The 20767-nt window shown below is 49.8% G+C and overlaps 1 protein-coding gene and 1 long non-coding RNA gene across 3 annotated transcripts in view; one reads left to right on the top strand and one right to left on the bottom strand.

Moving 5' to 3' along the window:
- Positions 1-2152, top strand: part of LOC135975276 (uncharacterized) — a 37372-nt gene extending 35220 nt beyond the window's left edge. For both annotated transcript variants that reach the window (XR_010592200.1, XM_065565589.1), the window contains exon 3: positions 1792-2152. The gene's annotated coding sequence lies outside the window, so the exon portion shown is untranslated. The remainder of the gene's footprint in view (positions 1-1791) is intronic.
- Positions 2153-11179: 9027 nt separating this feature from the next.
- On the bottom strand, positions 11180-16836 carry LOC135975280 (uncharacterized). Its single transcript, XR_010592208.1, has 5 exons — positions 16018-16836; positions 15806-15897; positions 15355-15418; positions 11700-11751; positions 11180-11269 (listed from the first exon to the last, which is right to left on the bottom strand). It is a non-coding gene; the product is annotated as an uncharacterized LOC135975280 (long non-coding RNA).
- Between the last annotated feature and the right edge of the window lie 3931 nt (positions 16837-20767).

The raw sequence follows: 20767 nt of genomic DNA, 5'->3' as shown, positions 1-20767 counted from the left end.
AGGTGGGCAGGCAGGGAGCCTGCCCTGCCCCCAGTGCGCGTTGGGCCGAAGCCGCTCTAGGTAAACGCTGGGGGAGGGCGGGGGGGGGGGGCGCGAGGAGCTCGCCTGCCGCAGAAAATAACCCCACGGGCCGCATGTTTGAGACCCCTGCTCTAATGAGTCTTACTGGCATTGCTGTGTTGGTTTGGGGTGTGATTTTTTTACTAACGTAGATATGCCAGTAAAGCGGTAGTGGACACAGTTATAACGGTGTTTATACTGGTATCGTTTATCCTGGTCAGGGAAATCCAATAAGCACTTTTATACTAATATAAATATGTCCACACTAGAGGTTTTTGACAGTATAGACCTGATCTACCCTTAAAATTTTTGCCAGTGTAGCTACGTTATCAAGTGTGGAAAAAATTACACCCCATAACTGACCTGATGGTGGTGGCAAAAGCACAAATGTAGATGCAGTTATACAAGCAAAACCATGCTTTTGCTGATATCGTTTATTTCATTTAGGGAACTGATATAAATTATACCAGCAAATGCACTCTTCCTGGTATAAACGGCACCTCCACTAAGATGGTTTGCTGGTATAGTTACACTGGCAGATCTTTTTCTAGCAGAGACAAGGCCGTAGTGTAGCCTTTATTAAACTGCTTCTCCTTTCATGTGCTGCTGTGTGAAAGATCCATGGAAAATAGCAGGTAGAGTGACCTGATTATACATGGAGTGTGGCTAACGGCAGTCCACATACTGAAATAATAGAGATCCCCCCGCACGCTAATCTCAATTCTAATAATCTTAGAGGTTACTTGTAAATCACTAGGCACTACATTTTTATGCCTCAGTCCTGGAAAGAGTTTTGCACGTGTGTACCATTACTCGTGTGTGTAATCTCATTGGATTACTCCTCTGACTAAAATTGTGCACCTGTGTAAATCTTTCAGGACGTGGGCCTTAATAATTCCTGGAAATTTTCTGCTACTGAAAAGCTCTATGATTCTCTAAAAACAATGGTCCCAGTACAGTAGTGTAGAATCCCAGCTCTCCTGTTGTGCAGTGCAAAGCAGGAAAATCAGGGATCTACTATGTATGACTGCGAACAGGCACATCATGCTGTCCTTTGCCCTCATTCGCTACCAGAGCCAATCCTGCTAATAGGCAGGATTTGCCCAGTTAACAAGCAGATATTTACAAGAATTTCACTTCCTCATGAGGGACTGCACACCATGCCTGCATGTCTCTGCAATAACAATGAACTGAGTGCCCTGGGCTAGATTTGTATTATAATAGAGCCTGGGAACCCCAGTAACAAATACAGTGCAGACAGGCATGTCTCTGCCCCCAAAGAACTTACAGTTGAAGTGTAAGATGAGATAACAGATGGTGGGGGAGTACAAGGAAACATTGAGACCGTATTGGTGAACGTGATAAGCTATGGTCTCAGCGCCCTCGCTGCTGATAAGCACTACAGCATTGGTGCCTCATCAGCTGGGCAACTTATGTGGTAAGGTGGATAGGAGTCTTAGTGTGAAGGGGATATTTAACCATTGGAACAACTTGCCAAGGGCTGTAGCGGATTGTCCATCACTGGTAATTTTTCAATCAGGATTGGATGTTTTTCTGAAAGATCTGCTCTAGGGGTTATTTGGGGGAAGTTCTGTAGCTTGTGTTATACAGATCAGGCTAGATGATCACGATGGTCCCTTCTGGCCTTGGGATCTGACATTTAAGATGGCTTTGGGGGAGGGGTGGTGTGTGGTACACTGAACGAGGTGACATGTATGTTTTGCTTTTCAGGTGTCCATTGTGGAAGGCATATAACCTCTCATGGGCTGGCGCTGAACTGCTGCACAGATCTTACGTGGTTTGATCACATTGTTCCTTGTGGACTCGAAGGGACGGGTGTCACCTCCCTGAGCGAAGAACTCCAGAGACATGTCACAGTTGACGAAATCACTGAGCCTTTTCTGGATGCTTTTGAAGAAGTGTTTCAGTGCTCCCTAACTTCCCATGAGGAATCTGTCGGATAAAGGGCTCCAAGTGCCTCACTTACCTGTGGAAATGTGAATATTTCTTTGGTGCTTTCATGGTGTTACTAGAAATCCAGCTTGCTTGTTCCATCTTCCTATCAGCAATTAAATCCGTGTAACAAACTGTACTTCTCGCATTTGAAACATATTTCTTGCTTTTGTAAAAATGAGCTGCTGTGTCTTTAAGTATACATGGGTCTTTAAAAAAAACAACGAGGAGTACTTGTGGCACCTTAGAGACTAACATTTATTTGGGAATGAGCTTTCATGGGCTAAAACCCACTTGATCAGATGCATGGAGTGGAAAATACAGTAGGCAGAATATATACACAGAACATGAAAGGATGGGAGTTGCCTTACCAAGTGGGGGATCAGTTCTAACAAGACAATTCAATTAAAGTGGAAGTGGGCTATTCTCAACAGTAGGTTACCAAGGGAGGAAAAATCACTTTTGTAGTGGTAACGAGGCCAATGTAATCAGGGTGGCCCTTTTCAAACAGTTGACAAGAAGGTGTGAGTAACAGTAGGGGGAAATTAGCTTTTGTAGTGACCCATCCACTCCCAGTCTTTATTCAGGCCTAATTTGATGGTGTCCAGTTTGCAAATTAATTCCAGTTCTGCAGTTTTTCATTGGAGTCTGTTTTTGAAGTTTTTTTGTTGAAGAATTGCCACTTTTACATCTGTTATTGGGTGTCCAGGGAGATTGAAGTGCTCTCCGACTGGCTTTTGAATGTTCTAATTCTTGGCATCTGATTTGTGTCCATTTATTCTTTTGTGTAGAGACTCTACGGTTTGGCCAATGTACATGGCAGAGGGGCATTGCTGGCACATGTTGGCATATATCACCTCGGTTGATGTGCAGGTGAACGAGGCCCTGATGGTGTGGCTGATGTGGACAAAGTTGGCAACAGGGTTTGTTGCAGGGATAGGTTCCTGGGTTCGTGTTTTTTGTTGTGTGGTGTGTAGTTGCTGGTGAGTATTTGCTTCAGGTTGGGGGGCTGTCTGTAAGCGAGGACTGGATTGTCTCCCAAGGTCTGTGAGAGTGAGGGATCATCCTTCAGGATAGGTTGCAGATCCTTGTTGATGCACTGGAGAGGTTTTAGTTGGGGGCTGAAGGTGATGGCTAGTGGCGTTCTGTTACTTTCTTTGTTGGGCCTGTCCTGTAGTAGGTGACTTCTGGGTACCCTTCTGGCTCTGTCAATCTGTTTCTTCACTTCAGCAGGTAGGTATTGTAGTTTTAAGAATGCTTGATAGAGTTTCTGTAGGTGTTTGTCTCTGTCTGAGGGATTGGCGGAAACGCGATTGTATCTTAGAGCTTGGCTGTAGACAACGGATCATGTGATGTGGTCTGGATGAAAGCTGGAGGCATATAGGTAAGTATAGCGGTCAGTAGGTTTGTGGTATTGGGTGGTGTTTATGTGACCATCGCTTATTTGCACTGTAGTGTCCAGGAAGTGGATCTCTTGTGTGGACTGGTCCAGGCTGAGGATGATGTGGCGGAAATTGTTGAAATCCTGGTGGAATTCCTCAAGGGCTTCTTTTCCATGGGTCCAGATGATGAAGATGTCATCCATGTAGCGCAAGTAGAGTAGGGGTGTTAGGGGACGAGAGCTGAGGAAGCGTTGTTCTAAGTCAGCCATAAAAATGTTGGCATACCACTTTAATTGAATTGTCTCGTTAGCACTGACCCCCTTAAAGAAGTATGGACTGGATGAATGGACTATAAAGTGGATAGAAAGCTGGCTACATTGTCGGGCTCAATGGGTGGTGATGAATGGCTCGAAGTCTAGTTGGCAGCCGATATCAAGCGGAGTGCCCCAGGGGTCAGTCCTGGGGCCGGTTTTGTTCAACATCTTCATTAATGATCTGGATGATGGGATGGATTGTGAGGATAAAACCTATTGATGACTGTGAGGTGCTCAGGTAGAGCCTTGCATGGATACAAAATTTGTATCCACATCCAATCCACAATCCGCAAACATGGTATGCAGATATCGGCAGATTTGCAGGGCTCTACACTCAGGTACTACGGTGATAAGGGCCGCCTAAGTGCCTAGATAGGTATCGGCTGCCATACAAATGAAACCTGGTTAACGAAGTGGGGGAGTGATTGTTATTCAGACTGTTTAACTCAACCTGACACATAGCTGGAAGGAAAGATCTTGATTCAACACCCACGTAAATCGATTAGTGGCTGCAAGAGCTGACACCCCAGTTCTTATGGCCCTGCAAGGGCATGTGCAAGTCATGATTTGATATTCCTAAAGTAACAAGAAAAAAGCAGCCCCTCATCCCCCAACTGCATTTAAAAAAAAACAGATTCATAGATTCTAGAACTGGAAGGGACCTCGAGAGGTCATCGAGTCCAGTCCCCTGCCTGCATGGCAGGACCAAATACTGTCTAGACCATCTCTGATAGACATTTTTCTAACCTACTCTTAAATATCTCCAGAGATGGAGATTCCACAACCTCCCTAGGCAATTTATTCCAGTGTTTAACCACCCTGACTGTTAGGAACTTTTTCCTAATGTCTAACCTAGGCCTCCCTTGCTGCAGTTTAAGCCCATTGCTTCTTGTTCTATCCTTAGAGGGTAAGGTGAACAAGTTTTCTCCCTCCTCCTTATGACACCCTTTTAGATACCTGAAAACTGCTATCATGTCCCCTCCCAGTCTTCTCTTTTCCAAACTAAACAAACCCAATTCTTTCAGCCTTCCTTCATAGGTCATGTTCTCAAGACTTTAATCATTTAACTTTAACTTTAATCATTCTTGTTGCTCTTCTCTGGACCCTTTACAATTTCTCCACATCTTTCTTGAAATGCGGTGCCCAGAACTGGACACAGGACTCCAGCGGAGGCCTAACCAGAGTAGAGCAGAAGAATGACTTCTCGTGTCTTGCTCACAACACACCTGTTAATACATCCCAGAATCATGGGTTTGCTTTTTTTGCAACAGCATCACACTGTTGACTCGTATTTAGCTTGTGGTCCACTATAACCCCTAGATCCCTTTCTGCTGTACTCCTTCCTAGGCAGTCTCTTCCCATTCTGTATGTGTGAAACTGATTTTTTTTTCCCCTAAGTGGAGCACTTTGCATTTGTCTTTGTTAAACTTCATCCTGTTTAACTCAGACCATTTCTCCAATTTGTCCAGATCATTTTGAATTATGACCCTGTCCTCCAAAGCAGTTGCAATCCCTCCCAGTTTGGTATCATCCGCAAACTTAATAAGCGTACTTTCTATGCCAATATCTAAGTCGTTAATGAAGATATTGAACAGAGCTGGTCCCAAACCAGACCCCTGCGGAACCCCACTCGTTATGCCTTTCAAGCAGGATTGGGAACCATTAACAACAACTCTCTGAGTATGGTTATCCAGCCAGTTATGCACCCACCTTATAGTAGCCCCATCTAAATTGTATTTGCCTAGTTTATCGATAAGAATATCATGCAAGACCGTATCAAATGCCTTACTAAAGTCTAGGTATACCACATCCACAGCTTCTCCCTTATCCACAAGACTCCTATCGAAGAAAGCTATCAGATTGGTTTGACATGATTTGTTCTTTACAAATCCATGCTGGCTGTTCCCTATCACCTTACCACCTTCCAAGTGTTTGGAGATGTTTTCCTTAATTACTTGCTCTATTATCGTCCCTGGCACAGAAGTTAAACTAACTGGTCTGTAGTTTCCTGGGTTGTTTTTATTTCCCTTTTTATAGATGGGCACGATATTTGCCCTTTTCCAGTCTTCTGGAATTTCTCCCGTCTCCCATAATTTTCCAAAGATAATAGCTAGAGGCTCAGATACCTCCTCTATTAGCTCCTTGAGTATTCTAGGATGCATTTCATCAGGCCCAGGTGACTTGCAAACATCTAACTTTTCTAAGTGATTTTTAACTTGTTCTTTTTTTATTTTATCTGCTAAACCTAGGCATTCCTTCAGACTTCTCGGTGGAGACCGAAACAAAGAAGTCATTAAGCATCTCTGCCATTTCCAAGTTTCCTCTTAGTGTTTCTCCCTCTTCACTAGCAGTGGGCCTACCCTGTCTTTGGTCTTCCTCTTGCTTCTAATGTATTGATAAAAAGTCTTTTTGTTTCCCTTTATTCCTGTAGCTAGTTTGAGCTCATTTTGTGCCTTTGCCTTTCTAATCTTGCCCCTGCATTCCTGTGTTGTTTGCCTATATTCATCTTTTGTAATCTGTCCTAGTTTCCATTTTTTATATGACTCTTTTTTATTTTGTAGATCATGCAAGATCTCGTGGTTAAGCCAAGGTGGTCTTTTGCCACATTTTCTATTTTTCCTAACCAGTGGAATAGCTTGCTTTTGGGTCCTTAATAGTGTCCCTTTGAAAAACTGCCAACTCTCCTCAGTTGTTTTTCCCCTCAGTCTTGATTCCCATGGGATCTTACCTATCAGCTCTCTGAGCTTCCCAAAATCTGCCTTCCTGAAATCCATTGTCTCTATTTTGCTGTTCTCCCTTCTACCCTTCCTTAGAAATTGCAAACTCTATGATTTCATGATCACTTTCACCCAAGCTGCCTTCTACTTGACTTGAGCAAAGCTTTTGATACGGTTTCCCACAGTATTCTTCCCAGCAACTTAAAGAAGTATGGACTGGATGAATGAACTATAAGGTGGATAGAAAGCTGGCTACATTGTCGGGCTCAATGGGTGGTGATGAACGGCTCGAAGTCTAGTTGGCAGCCGGTATCAAGCGGAGTGCCCCAGGGGTCAGTCCTGGGGCCGGTTTTGTTCAACATCTTCATTAATGATCTGGATGATGGGATGGATTGTGCCCCAGCAAATTGACGGATGACACTAAGCTGGGGGGAGGTAGATATGCTGGAGGCTTGGGATAGGGTCCAGAGTGACCTAGACAGATTGGAGGATTGAGTCATAAGAATTCTGATGAGGTTCAGCAAGGACAAGTGCAGAGTCCTGCACTTAGGATGGAAGAATCCCATGCACCACTATAGGCTGGGAACTGACTGGCTAAGCAGCAGTTCTGCAGAAAAGGAACTGGGGATTACAGTGAATGAGAAGCTGGATATGAGTCAGTAGTGTGCCCTTGTTGCCAAGAAGACTAATGGCATATTGGGCTGCATTAGTAGAAACATTGCTAGCAGATGGAGGGAAGTGATTATTCCCCTCAATTCGACATTGGTGAGGCCTCATTTGGAGTACTGTGTCCAGTTTTGGGCTCCACACTACAAGAAGGATGTGGAAAAATTTGAAAGAGTCCAGTGGAGGGCAACAAAAATGATTAGGGGGCTGGGGCACATGACTTAAACTAATAAGATTACAGCAGGGTTTGCAAAAATGAAGGTTGCAGCAAGCCCTTACAAAATGGAGTAAGCATTTTAAAATGGGGTTTGAATTACAATATGGCAAACAGTGAACAGAAGTTACACTGTAGGCAAGTGTAATAAATGGTGAACAGAAATTACAATACTGAAGCAGTGCAAGTCTCAGTGATTTAAGCAGGAATTGGATTGATAGTGAAACTTACAAAGGCAGCTGACTGAACAGCTATGGCTCTTAACAAGCATTTTAACTGTTAATTAGCCAGTTATTGGGGTAACCGGTTTTATGAATGAATATTGTTTCATTCATAAAACTTTACCAGGGTTGTGCCTATATGGCACTGTCTAGTTTGTGGGGTTCTTCTTTACGTAATGTATTGGAGGAGCCGCATACAGAACATATACACCTTGAGTGCCATACCAGAGGCTTCACCTGTCGCGTCCTTACCCTGCCCAGTTAAGCCATTCCTTGCCACTCAGATGCTCTTTTCTGCAGGCAGCTTCACTGGACCAGGCGCATTCTGCGGCTGCGCCCTTAGCAGTCCTGCCCCGAATCCCAGGTGAAAGGTGTTAGTCTGTACAAAGGAACGTCAGCGACCTAATCACAGCATGGGATCTAAATGCTCCTAATCCCGTTAGGTCCTACTGAAATCCAAATAAATAATAATAACAACAGATTTGAATTGCACTGGGCATAGGGCCAGAAACCTAGGCCCTGGGGAACCAGTGGTGTCAAGAACCTAGCTCTGGGTCTATTATTGTCTGTGTCTTTAGCTGCTCTTGTCAACACAAAGCTGAACCGAGGGCGTTTTGGTGGCACTCCCTCTGGAGCTGCCTGTATTGTTAACAGTTTGCAGGTGAAATACAGTCCAGAGCCGAACTTGCCGTGACCTACAGTCTGGTAGGTTTGTTTCCTGCCACGGCTCCGTGTTTGATGTGGCTCTCAGGAGGTCAGTGAGAACGTTTGCATTCCCATGAGTCACCCTTTGGCTCAAGCAATGCAGAACAGGTGTGTTTTCCCCACAGAGAAGCAAGCAGAGGTGTGGATCATTTATCCTGTTACCTCTGCATGGGGCAGAGAAAATTAAAGCTCTCCAAGTGTTTCAGGCTTTTATCTACACATGAACGGGAGGAGGAACAGGAGCAGGCCGTGATGTCAGAGAATGCCAATGTGTAGGAGCATCTGCGGGCACCTGAGGATTTGTTTTTGCAAGACCTTTTAACTCATGATTGTTTACCTCCTCATCAAATGTCTCACATTTGGTCTGATTTCCCCCTGGCCAACTATGAATCTTCCAGCCTGCACTGCTTGGAATGCAGGAGCTGGAGGTCCCTTGTGTCAATACTGAGCCAGTGGGACTAGGGGGCGCTCTGCTGCTGGACCACCTGCGGGAGGAGCCGTAAAACTGAGATCCCAATCAGGGGTCGTTGCTGAAGATCCCACACCACTTTTTGCCAGAATTGGGGGGTTACCCCCACTCTCCTGGCTAAATTTCTAGGTAGGAGATGAATCAAGGGTGGGCAAAGCAGAAGATGAGGTAGAGAACAAGGGAGGGAGGAAACAGGTGGGACCAGAGAACGAGGAACAAAAATGGAGGGAGAGAGACACGCAGGGAAGAGGAACAGATAGAATGACCCACAGGGCAGGGGAAAGGGTGATTTGTGATGAAGACATAATGATAAAATGGAGCAAGAAAACAGAGAAGGGGCAGAGCTGGGGGATCATAGAATCATAGAATATCAGAGTTGGAAGGGACCTCAAGAGGTCATCTAGTCCAACCCCCTGCTCATGTCCGCTTGTAGGTGTTCCTTCTTGAGAGAAGGCGGCTTGTGCTGCAGGTAGGGTTGCCAAGCCTCCAGGATTGGCTTGGTGTCTCCATGAATTCAAGATTAATCTTTAATTAAGGATTATATCATGTTATGAACCCTTCAGGAATACGTCCAACCTAAATTGGCAACCCACGAGGAGGAAGTACCTTTCCCCCTGCCAAGGGTTAGACGCAGAGGTAGTAGGGCCAACACCCCATGTTCAAAAATCATGTCATGTCCCCCCAAATCATGAGGTTAATAAATCAATAAATGATTTGTTCTCTGGTTTTTGAGCCTTTGGAGTTCACATTTTCAAGTATTTACCCACAGCCATAAAATCTAGAGCGACTCACTTGAAAGAAAGGAAGAAGAAAGCTGAGATTCTCCTTCAAAATGCCCGGCTGAGTTTTCGAAAGGAAAGGCTGAACTTGCTCCACTGTGAGCCAACAGGCACCACTTGGAACTCCAGCCATTGATCAGACTACAGCAGGCCCCCCGGCTTTGCCCCCTGCCCCCGAAAGTCAGCGTTAGGGCTGCTGACTTTCTAATCACACAAAACCGAACACCTCTGCCCTAACCCTTCTCCAAGGCCCCTTCCATTGCCACCCCATCACCGAGGCCCTGCCCCGCCCTGTCTCCGAGGCCCCACCCCCACTCACTCCATTCCCCCTGGCCTCTGTCGCTCGCTCTCCCCCACCCTCACTCCACTCCCTCATTTTTACCAGGCTGGGGCAGGTGGTTGGGGTGTGGGAGGGGGTGAGGGTTTCGGCTGAGGGTGTGGGTTCTGGGGTGGGGCCAGGGATGAGAGGTTCGGAGTGTGGGAGGGGTCTGGGCTGAGGCAGGGGGTTGGGGTGTGGGAGGGGACATGGGCTTTGGGGTGGGGGTGCAGGTTCTGGACTGGGGCCAGAAATGAGGGGTTCAGGGTGTGGGAGGTGGATCCAGGCTGGGGGCAGGAGGTTGGGGTGTGAGGGTGAGGGCTCCAGCTGGGGGTGTGGGCTCCGGGCTGTTGACGAGGAGTTTGGAGTGCAGGAGGGGGGTCCAAGTTGCGGCAGGGGGGTGCGGCGTGTGTTTCAGGAAAGAGTTTGGGTGCGGGATGGGGTTCAGGGCTGGGGCAGGGGGTTGGGGTGCGGGAGGAGGTTAGGGCTCCAGCGGGGGGTGTGGGCTCTGGGGTGGGGCTGGGGATGACGGGTGGGGGAAGGGGTTCAGTGCTGGGGCAGGCAGTTGGAATGTGGGGGGGAAGTGAGGGCTCCGGCTAGGGGTGCGGGCTCTGGGGTGGGGCTGGGGATGAGGGGTTTGGGGTGCAGGGGAGGCTCAGGGCTGAGGTAGGGTCTTGGGGTGTTGGGGGGGTGCAGACTCTGGGAGGGAATCATAGAGTCATAGAATATCAGGGTTGGAAGAGACCTCAGGAGGTATCTAGTCCAACCCCCTGCTCAAACGAGGACCAATCCCCAAGCTTGGGTGCAGGACGGGGCTCAGAGCTGGGTCAGGGGTTGGGGTGCAGGAGGGGTTTTGGAGTGCGGGCTCCGGGTGGTGTTTACCTCAGCCGGTTCCAGGGAAAGGGCGACATGTCCCTTGGCTCCTAGGCGGAGGCGCAGTCAGGCAGCTCTGCACGCTGTCGCCACCCTCAGGTGCCACCCCTGCAGCTCCCATTGGCCGCAGCTCCCAGGCAATGGGAGATGCGGAGCCAGCGCTCGGGGTGGGGGCTGTGCATGGGGCTGCGGCCGTCCCTCCATCTAGGAGCCGAGGGACATGTCGCTGCTTGTGGGGAGACGCGCGGAGCCAGGTAGGGAGCCTGCCAGCCCCACGCCAACCCGAATTTTGACAGCCCAGTCAGCAGTGCTGACCGGAGCCGCCAGGGTCCCTTTTTGAGCGGGTGTTCCGGTCGAAAACTGGACACCTGGCAACCCTAGCCAGGATGCTGGCAGCCAGCACGATTCCTCTACTATTAAAGGTGCAGTACCCAGAAAAGAGAAGGCCGACATCTCAGTCACATGGCTACATGCAGCTTAGTGCACAGTGAGGAAAGTTGGCCGCACACACTTGGAAATCAGCAGCAGCTTTATTATGCAACAAACAACTCGATGCCATGTTAACTCTGGCCCGTCCTTCTGTGACGCTTGGAAAGGCTCCTATGAGAGGGGGGAAAACACAGTAAAAACAATGATCTTCAGCTACATATTGATCTTCCAAACTCTCTGTTTCTATCCATCCAGCTTGCAGCTAAACACCCTACACTCATATTAAAATGACCATCGTTTCCACCTGAAAGGACCACGTTTCCTGCCCCTCTAGGGTTACAGGGGTGTACCCAGGGCCGGCACAACCCATTAGGCAACCTAGGCGGTTGCCTTGGGCGCTAACATTTGGGGGGCAGCGACCGCGGCGGCCGGATCTTCGGCTGCCCCCGTTGTCGTCGGTATTTCGGGGGCGGGACCTTCTGCCGCCTGTCGGGGGCGGCATTTCGGGGGCGGGACCTTCCGCTACCTAGGGCAGCAAAAACGCTGGCGGCGCTCCTGGGTGTACCTAGAGCTGTAGTGCACGGCCCGTGTCTGTGCTTACCTCACTAGTCCTGGAACAGCTCCTCGGGAAACAGCACCTCAGCCCTTCTGGCCTGGAATAGGAAGAAGAAGGATTAATCATTCAAACACGTAACAGCCCATGTCACCGTGGGGCTGAAGGGCTCCTGCTACTCAGACTGCATCAATGGGTACAGAGACCGGACATAATCTGATCCGCTGCAAAGGGACCTAAGAGGAGAAAAACGTAGGGGAGGCAGAGCATCAGCGCCACCCTGTGGTGAGTGGCTTACATGACTAGTTTCTGCCTTACTTTTTTGGAAGAACAATACAAAGTCCTAAGTAAGGGGGAACTGTTTCCTTGCAGTGAGCCCAGGACGAATTCCCACCAGAGGGGCTGCTGCTGGGCTAGGCTGTTAACTTGGACCCTGCCTTCCTTTGCAATCCCCAAGCCTCTTCAAGCGCAGTCAATTAGGACTCCAGGAACAGAGGTGGTTGCTTTGGGTAGGTCTACACTTGGGGCTATTTCGACCCTGCTAGCACGGGTGTAACAGCAGTGTAGATGGTGAGGCCTGGCTAAGGCAAGTAAAGGGACGCTTGAACCCTATGGCTATGCACCCTACATGCCCATGCAGGGCCTCCCGTGTCTACGCTGCTATATTTAGTAGGGTAGAGTCCTGCCCCTTCCCCGCTGCCAGAGCCTTTCCCCACGGCAATGAAAGATTCCAGTGGGGAAAGGCTCTGGTGGGGGGAGGCAGTGCGGAATGGCACCGGCAGCTCCCCAAGCTGAGCCTGGCTGCCCTCCCTACCACAGCCTTTCACGTGGAGCTACACGCACCCTACGTGCTGACGTAAGTGTAGACAAGGCCTTTGTGTAATAAAGGACAGTGCAGGATGGAAGAGGGACAGGGTCAGGATTTAAGGATCATGGAAGCTTTTTTTTTGTTAGCTGCTGTATGGAGATGGCTGCTGTGTTCGTAAAGGGACCCCTGGACCACAGAAATAGCTCAGGGTCTGGGACAGGGGTCACATTTTTCCTTGTCCTTCTGCACCACAAAACCATTTTTTTTTTTAAAGGCTACTAGTCAAATCCTGCAGTTGGGAGCCCAGTGTGCAGTGCACACAGCCCAGATACACACCAGGGGTTATTGTAATCAGCGACTGCCCCAAGCCACATCATTCAGCTCTGGCTCCGGATCCAGATCTCAGCGTCCCCAAGTCCACCAGTGCTGGGTTTGGGGTTTCCAGTCTGAGCCCATCTCTCACTGCCATGATCATTTCAAAGCCTCGGCCAACACCCTCCAGTGTCCTGAGTCACTGATGCTGCAGGGCTAGAGATCCTCAGCTGGTGGGAATTTGCAGAGCTCCATTGCCGTCCATAGCGCTAAGCCAATTAGCACCATCCGAGGAGCTGGTTCTTGGCGTCTGGTACTGACTAGTGAAGGACTAGCTATAGGCATTAGCAGACTGAATCAAAACTTGAGTTCCATCCAGTCCAGGACCCCTTCTCTGACAGCAGCCAGCACCCGGTGGTTCAGAGGAAGCTGTCAGAATCTCACAGTAGCAGCTGTGGAAGAATCTGTCTCCCAGATCGGCTTTCTACAGATCTCTAATAGGCCTTTGTCCTTATTCTCCCCCAAAGCGGAGTGATGTTAGCGCAGGAAGGAACAAAGGTACCTGTTCTAAATAGAGTTCAGCCTGAGAATTAGTCTGAATCCAATATGCCAACAGGCTGAAAAACATGAGGGGCCCAGCCGGCTCTGTAGTGCTCTGCGCTTTCCCAGCCAGCCAGGTCCTTCCTGAAGCCGTTGTTCAGAAAATAGGGGTCTCCTCAGAATCGCCCTGGGCTCATGTGCGCATGGTGGCTGGGGTGGGAGACTCAGTGGGGACAAGAGCCAGAGTCAGTCCAGAGCGACTGTAGGAGAACTACGCTGCGAGCTGGACTGACCCCGTCCCAGGCAAACCAACAGGCTGCTTTCATGGTTAACGTGGTCTTGCCTCCAGCTTTCCTGTCTTAGTTTTAAGCAATTGCCCCGGCCTCCTGAGAATGTGAATAACTCCCGTAGGCTCGCTGATCACCGGGACCACACTCGCCCGGAACCTACCCCTTGCCATCAGCTCCCTCACTCCGTGCCCATAACTCTCCTCCCACAGTCCAGGGACCAGTTATTTTGCCCTTTGCTGTATTTTGTCTAGAGTCTCCTCTGTAAATGTGTGTGTGTGTGGGAGGGTGGGGGTGAGGGAGGGGTGAGAATTGCCATATGAAAGGTGGCGAGGAGAGAGCTTGTCTTTAGCTCTACAGAGCTTTGATCTCCTTGCTGTGATTCACACCCTTACTGCTGCGTAATAGAGGTGAAGGAGGCAAGGCCCAGTCTAGTGGCACTAGCCCATTTTAGCCATGAGGACAGAGGTTGCTGTGCTCTGGGTTTATCCTGCCAGCCTGGGGCTGGCCAATCACTGTACTGTTATGTAATAAGGGTCCCCTGTGGAACGCATAATGAGCTAGCCAAGGTCAAAGGTTACTTGGTCCGTCCTCAGCCATGAATTTTAGCAGGCGGATGCTGCTCCTCCCTCTTTTCTCCTCTTTGTGGACTTTGGCGGTGCCCAGCAGTTCGTGTGTTGGGGGATCAACAAGGAAAAAAGAAGTTTAGCAACAGCAGAGAAAGGGGAGCCCTGGATTAGCTTTATTCCAGCTCAATCATCACACTATTAATGACGGAAATGGTCTCTGCTCTGTCCTTTGTAGGGCTCAAAGAACACATTCCCTTCTCCATGGGCCTGGGCCAAAGCCCATTAAAGACAACAGAGAGACTGACTTCCGTGAGCTTTGTTTGGATCAGGCCACCTTGAACAAAGAGGGGTTGGACTCATTCCTGCGTCTCTAGGCTTAGCCTATAACCATCTCACTGTCCACTATTTCCTTTGACTGACGGGCTGGTCTGACCCTCACTCAGATCCCGGACTAAGGAACTGGATCTGGGGAGTTTGTACCCAATATCCCCCACCTCCTCCCTCTTTACATCTGAGGGTCTCTCTGATGAGTCCTTGCTGAGGACTGTCAAGTCATATTGCCCAGGCCTGATCTTCTTTGACTAAACACCAGGAAATATGGGCTTCCAGGGCTCCATCTGTGTCTTTGCATTAACCAGGTGTATCTTCCTGCCTCATTTAACTACCAGGCTCCTCTGATCAGTGAAGCAGCAGAAAAGCTTCCTGACTCAGGACACAGAGTAACTCTGCTGCTCAGTGCAGCATCTGCCAACCTGCCAGCCTTGAGGCCCAGCCTGTGATATGGTTCTGCAGATCCTAGGCTCAGTGCAGATCCTGGCAGCTGCGTGGGAATGTGCCTGAAAGCCGCTTTTGTGCGCCACCCTCACCAACTTGGAGGCCATCTGGCCACTGGGCCAGCCCCCAGCATAAAGCAGAGAAGCCTCGGGGATGCCGCAGCCATGCCCCCTCTCCCTTGGAAACACCTCCCTCTCCTGAGGCTGGGAGGAGGGTGGTGTTGGAGCCATTACAACAGGCCAATGGCGCCCATTACAGAAGAGGATCATCAAACAGTGGATGACCAAAGCATACAGTACAAATTAGACCCCATTGGTGCCATGACAGGGCCTCTGCGTCCCCATTGCCATCTCCTTGACCCACACCCTGGGACCTCTGCTTCCTCACTACACTAACCTAAGGATATTACTTACGTTCACGTACCAAGTCCAGGCCTTCTGATCTGGGTCTGTCTGCCGGGGTGCTGGACAGTGCGCCCTAGGGAATCAACACAACAGCTCTCCTGTCAATGCTTACATTCTCCAGGGCGAACTTTCAGAGGTTCAGCCTCTCAACAAAGAGAGCAGTTTTCAAGACGTCTCACGGGAAATCAAACTCAGTCACAATCTGGGAAATTACCGAGGGACTGATGGCCGAATGCTACGCTATTTCCACTGTTCCAGGGGGATTTCCTCAGAAGTACCTGGATGATTATGGTTTCAACACAATCCCTGCCTTTTACATAAACCCCAGGCCACCCCACTTACAGGTCAAGAAATGAGGATGCAAGGTGCCCCAGACATACATATGGGGCACTGCCAGTTGTGAGAATATGGGACTGAGCAACGCTTTGCAATCTCAGTTCAACAAGTCAACAAAACTTACCTCAGCAAAGAAGGCAACTGAGGTGAGCGTGTGCTTCTTCCTGCCCCACTTGGGCCTTGGGCCTGAAATCCTTCCCTCTCTCATGTGGGCCTCTGGAACATAAATACCCATGAGTAACAGGGACAGCAAGCTCTACAGAGCAAATCCGTACGGCAGATGGTAGAAAGAATAGCTTATACTATCTATCTATCATTACATGTTAATTCACTTACAGCATCTAGGCCTCCCCATTGTAGCTGAATGGCTCACAGTCAGAAGCTGGGATGTATCTGTTGAGGGACTGGATTGTAGGATGAGAGTCCATGCATAGGCTCAGGCCTATATCTTCCTATGTCACTGTCCAAAGTCTGGCACTAACATTCATATTCAGGCATCTAAACGAGTGGATTGATTTTCATAGGAGCTGAACAGCCACGGCTTCGGCAGATTCGAGTGAGGAGTTCTTGGTATTCAGCCTTTGATAAAGGTCAGGCCATTTATTTAGGTGCCTGAGTGTGGCATTGCAGCCTCTGTCATGGGTCCTTTACAATGAAGACGGAATCAACATCATCTCGGCACGACAACCAAGTTCAGGATCTAATCGAGCTATATCTTCTCTGTACTGCTGTATGGCTGCGAAACATTGGGACTGCGCCACTCAGAGTGGGCAAAGCTGGAGGCTTTCCACATAAAATGCCAACGTTGTATATTAGGCATAGAGTGGAACGACTTCATTTGTAAAGCAGATGTTTATGGTCGCTCCGGTCTACAGACTACTGGGGCCATTGTCCGCAGATGGCATCTTATGCTTTTCAGACATGTGGAGAGTATGCCACACGACCAGGCCTGCACAACATGTGGCCCGTGGGGGCTCACTGTGCGGCCCGCGGGGGGATTCTAAACCCCACACACACAAAGTCCCGAGGCTGGCGTGGCGGCGCTCGTGGGGCAGCTCCTGGTGGCGCGCCTCCACGCCCCCCCCCAACCCGGCCCCAAGTGGGACACGGAGCCCGCGCGTGCCGCTGCCCCTCCCCACTGCCCCAAGCGGGATACGGGCATGGAGCCCTCGCCTCCCCCCGCCCCCCCAGCGGGACACAGGGCTCAGCCACCGCCCCCGTCCTGAGCGATTTTTGGCACACCCCCCCGTCCCGGGACTCGTGCCCCGTCCAACCCCCCGCGTTCCTTGATGTCCCCCCGGGACCCTGCCCCATCCACCCCCTTCCCTGTCCCCTGACTGCCCTCCGCCGCCCCATCCAACTCCTCTCCTGATTCCCCATCCAACCACCCCTTCTCCCTGTCCCCTGACCACCCTTGGAACCCCTGCCCCTGACTGCCTCCCACCGCCCCATCCAAACCCTGCTCTTTCCTGACTGTCCCCCGGGACCCTTGCCCCCATTCAATCCCCCTGTTCCCGGCCATCTGAGTGCCCCGACCCCTATCCAGCCCCCCACTACCCCCCTGAACTCCCCTGCCCTCTATCCAGCACCCCGTCCCTGCTCCCTTACCACGCTGCCTGGAGGTGGCTGGTGGCGCTACAGCCGCGCGGCTCGGCTGGAGCCGGGCCACGCTGCCACCGCGCAGTGCCTGGAGCACCAGGTCAGTCTGAGCTTGCAGCCCCACCACTTCCCGCCAATCAGCTGTTCGCGCAGGAAGCCTGGGAGGGCTGAGAAGCAAGCGGCGGCTTTGCGCTCAGGCCCAGGGAGGCGGAGCGGAGGTGAGCTGGGGCGGGGAGCGGTACCCCTGCGCGCCCCTCCCCCCGGGTTACCTGCTGTGGTGCGGACGGCTCCCCCCACCCCAGCTCACCTCCATTCCGTCTCCGCCTCCCTGGGCTTGAGAGCGAAGCCGCTGCTTGCTTCTCTGCCCTCCCAGGCTTCCCGCGCGAACAGCTGATTCGCGGGAAGCGGGGGGGAGAGGGGGAGAAGCGGGGCGGAGTGTTCAGAGGCGGAGGCGGAGCGGAGGTGAGCTGGGGCCGGGGAGCGGGGCCGAGAGCTGGAGCACCCATGGGGTTGGCTCTTAAGGCGCCACTTTTGGATAATGTGCTCAGGGGGAGCAGCCGCTCCCTCTGCTCCCCCCTAGCTACAGTCCTGGTCACTTCAACTTACCGGTTGTTAAATTTAGAAGCCCTTTTAGAACCGGTCCTGCGCAGGACAACTGGTTCTAAAAGGACTTCTAAATTTAACAACCGGTTCCCACGAACCGGCTCCCGCTCACCACTGGAGACTCCCCTTCCCGCTCTCACCCTAGGAGCCAGAGACCTCCCAGCAGGGCTGGTGAATGCGGCCAGGGAAGGGGGAAGGGTGTGGTGGAGTGAGTGTCTGGGAGGTGTGCGGGGGGTGCTGGGCTGTGAGGGTGTGGAGGGCGCTGGGCAGTGGGGGAGGTTTGTGTGTTTTGGGGTGCTAGGCAGTGGGGGCCTGTTGGGGGGTGCTGGGCAGTGAGAGAGATCTCATAGACTCTAAGGTCAGAAGGGACCATTATGATCATCTAGTCTGACCTCCCGCATGATGCGGGCCACAAAACCTGACCCGCCCACTCCTGGAAGAATTCTCTCCCTTGACTTAGCTGTTGAACTCCCCAAATCATTATTTAAAGACTTCAAGTCGCTGAGAATCCTCCAGCAAGCGACCCCTGCCCCATGCTGCGGAGGAAGGCGAAAAACCTCCAGGGCCTCTGCCAATCTACCCTGGAGGAAAATTCCTTCCCTACCCCAAATATGGCGATCAGCTGAACCCCGAGCATGCGGGCAAGATTCTCTAGCCAGACCGCCTGGAAAAGTTCTCTTTAGTAACTTTTAATATCCCATCATTGACCATTGTTATTGACCTATTGACTAAAATCACTGTATCCCATCAAACCATCCCCTCCATAAACTTATCAAGCTTAATCTTAAAGCCAGAGAGGTCTTTCGCCCCCTCTGTTTCCCTTGGAAGGCTGTTCCAAAACTTCACCCCTCTGATGGTTAGAAACCTTCGTCTAATTTCAAGCCTAAACTTCCCGACGGCCAGTTTATATCCATTCGTTCTAGTGTCCACATTAGTACTGAGCTGAAATAATTCCTCTCCCTCCCTGGTATTTATCCCTCTGATATATTTAAAGAGAGCAATCATATCCCCCCTCAGCCTTCTTTTGGTTAAGGTAAACAAACCGAGCTCCTCGAGTCTCCTTTCATACGGCAGATTTTCCATTCCTCGGATTATCCTAGTGGCCCTTCTCTGTACCCGTTCCAGTTTGAGTTCATCCTTTTTAAACATGGGAGACCAGAACTGCACACAGTATTCCAAATGAGGTCTCACCAGTGCTTTGTATAACGGAACCAGCACCTCCTTATCCCTACTAGAAATACCTCGCCTAATGCATCCCAAGACCGCATTAGCTTTTTTCATGGCCACGTCACATTGCCGACTCATAGTCATCCTGCGATCAACCAGGACTCCGAGGTCCTTCTCCTCTTCCGTTACATCCAACTGATGTGTCCCCAGCTTATAACTATAATTCTTGTTAGTTATCCCTAAATGCATAACCTTACACTTCTGACTATTAAATTTCATCTTATTACTATTACTCCAGTTTACAAGGTCATCCAAATCTCCCTGCAGGATATCTCGATCCTTCTCCGAATTGGCAATACCTCCCAACTTTGTGTCATCCGCAAACTTTATCAGCCCACTCCTACATTTGGTTCCGAGGTCAGTAATGAATAGATTAAATAAAATCGGACCCAAAACCGAACCTTGAGGAACTCCACTGGTAACCTCCCTCCAACCTGACAGTTCACCTTTTAGTACGACCTGCTGCAGTCTCCCCTTTAACCAGTTCCTTATCCACCTATGGATTTTCATATTGATCCCCATCTTTTCCAATTTAACCAATAATTCCTCATGCGATACCGTATCAAACGCTTTACTGAAATCGAGGTATATTAGATCCACCGCATTTCCTTTATCTAAAAAATCTGTTACTTGCTCAAAGAAGGAGATCAGGTTGGTTTGGCACAATCTACCTTTCGTAAACCGTGTTGTAATTTGTCCCAATTGGCATTGACCTCAAGGTCCTTAACTACTTTCTCCTTCAAAATTTTTTCCAAGACCTTGCATATTACAGATGTTAGACTAACAGGCCTGTAGTTACCTGGGTCACTTTTTCCCCCCTTCTTGAAAATAGGAACCAGATTAGCTGTTCTCCAGTCAAACGGTACCACCCCCGAGTTTATGGATTCATTAAAAATTATCGCTAACGGGCTTGCAATTTCCCGCGCCAGTTCTTTTAATATTCTCGGATGAAGATCATCCGGTCCGCCCGATTTAGTCCCGTTAAGCTGTTCAAGTTTGGCTTCTACCTCGGATACGGTAATGTCAATCCCCACTCCTTTATTCCCATCCGTCTCGCTTCTACTATTCCTCAGCCTTTTATTAGCCTCATTAAATACCGATGCAAAATATTCATTTAGATATTGTGCCATGCCTAGTTATCCTTAATCTCCACTCCATCTACAGTCTTAAGCGGTCCCACTTCTTCTTTCTTTGTTTTCTTCCTATTTATATGGCTATAAAAGCTCTTACTATTGGTTTTAATTCCCCTCACAAGGTCCAACTCTACTCTGCTTTTGGCTTTTCTCACTCCATCTCTACATGCTCTGACCTCAATAAGGTAGGTTTCTTTGCTGATCCCCCCCTCTTCCACTCCCTGTACGCTTCCTGTTTTTTCTTAATGACCCCTCTGAGATGCTTGCTCATCCAGCTCGGTCTAAACCTCCTGCCTACGAACCATTTTCCCTTTCTTGGGATACACGCCTCTGACAGCTCCTGCAACTTCAACTTGAAATAATCCCAGGCGCCTTCCACCTTTAGATCCCTAAATATGTTAGTCCAATCCACTTCCCTAACCAGTCTCCTTAATTTATTAAAATTAGCCCTTTGGAAATCGTAAACCTTAGTCTCCGATTTAATTCTGTTAATCTTTCCATTTAGTTTAAATGGAATTAGCTCA

This window comes from Chrysemys picta, chromosome 13, assembly GCF_011386835.1.
Source record: "Chrysemys picta bellii isolate R12L10 chromosome 13, ASM1138683v2, whole genome shotgun sequence".
Lineage (NCBI taxonomy): Eukaryota > Metazoa > Chordata > Testudines > Emydidae > Chrysemys > Chrysemys picta.
The sequence above is the reverse complement of the archived record's forward strand: the minus strand, read 5'-3'. Positions and strand labels throughout refer to the sequence as shown.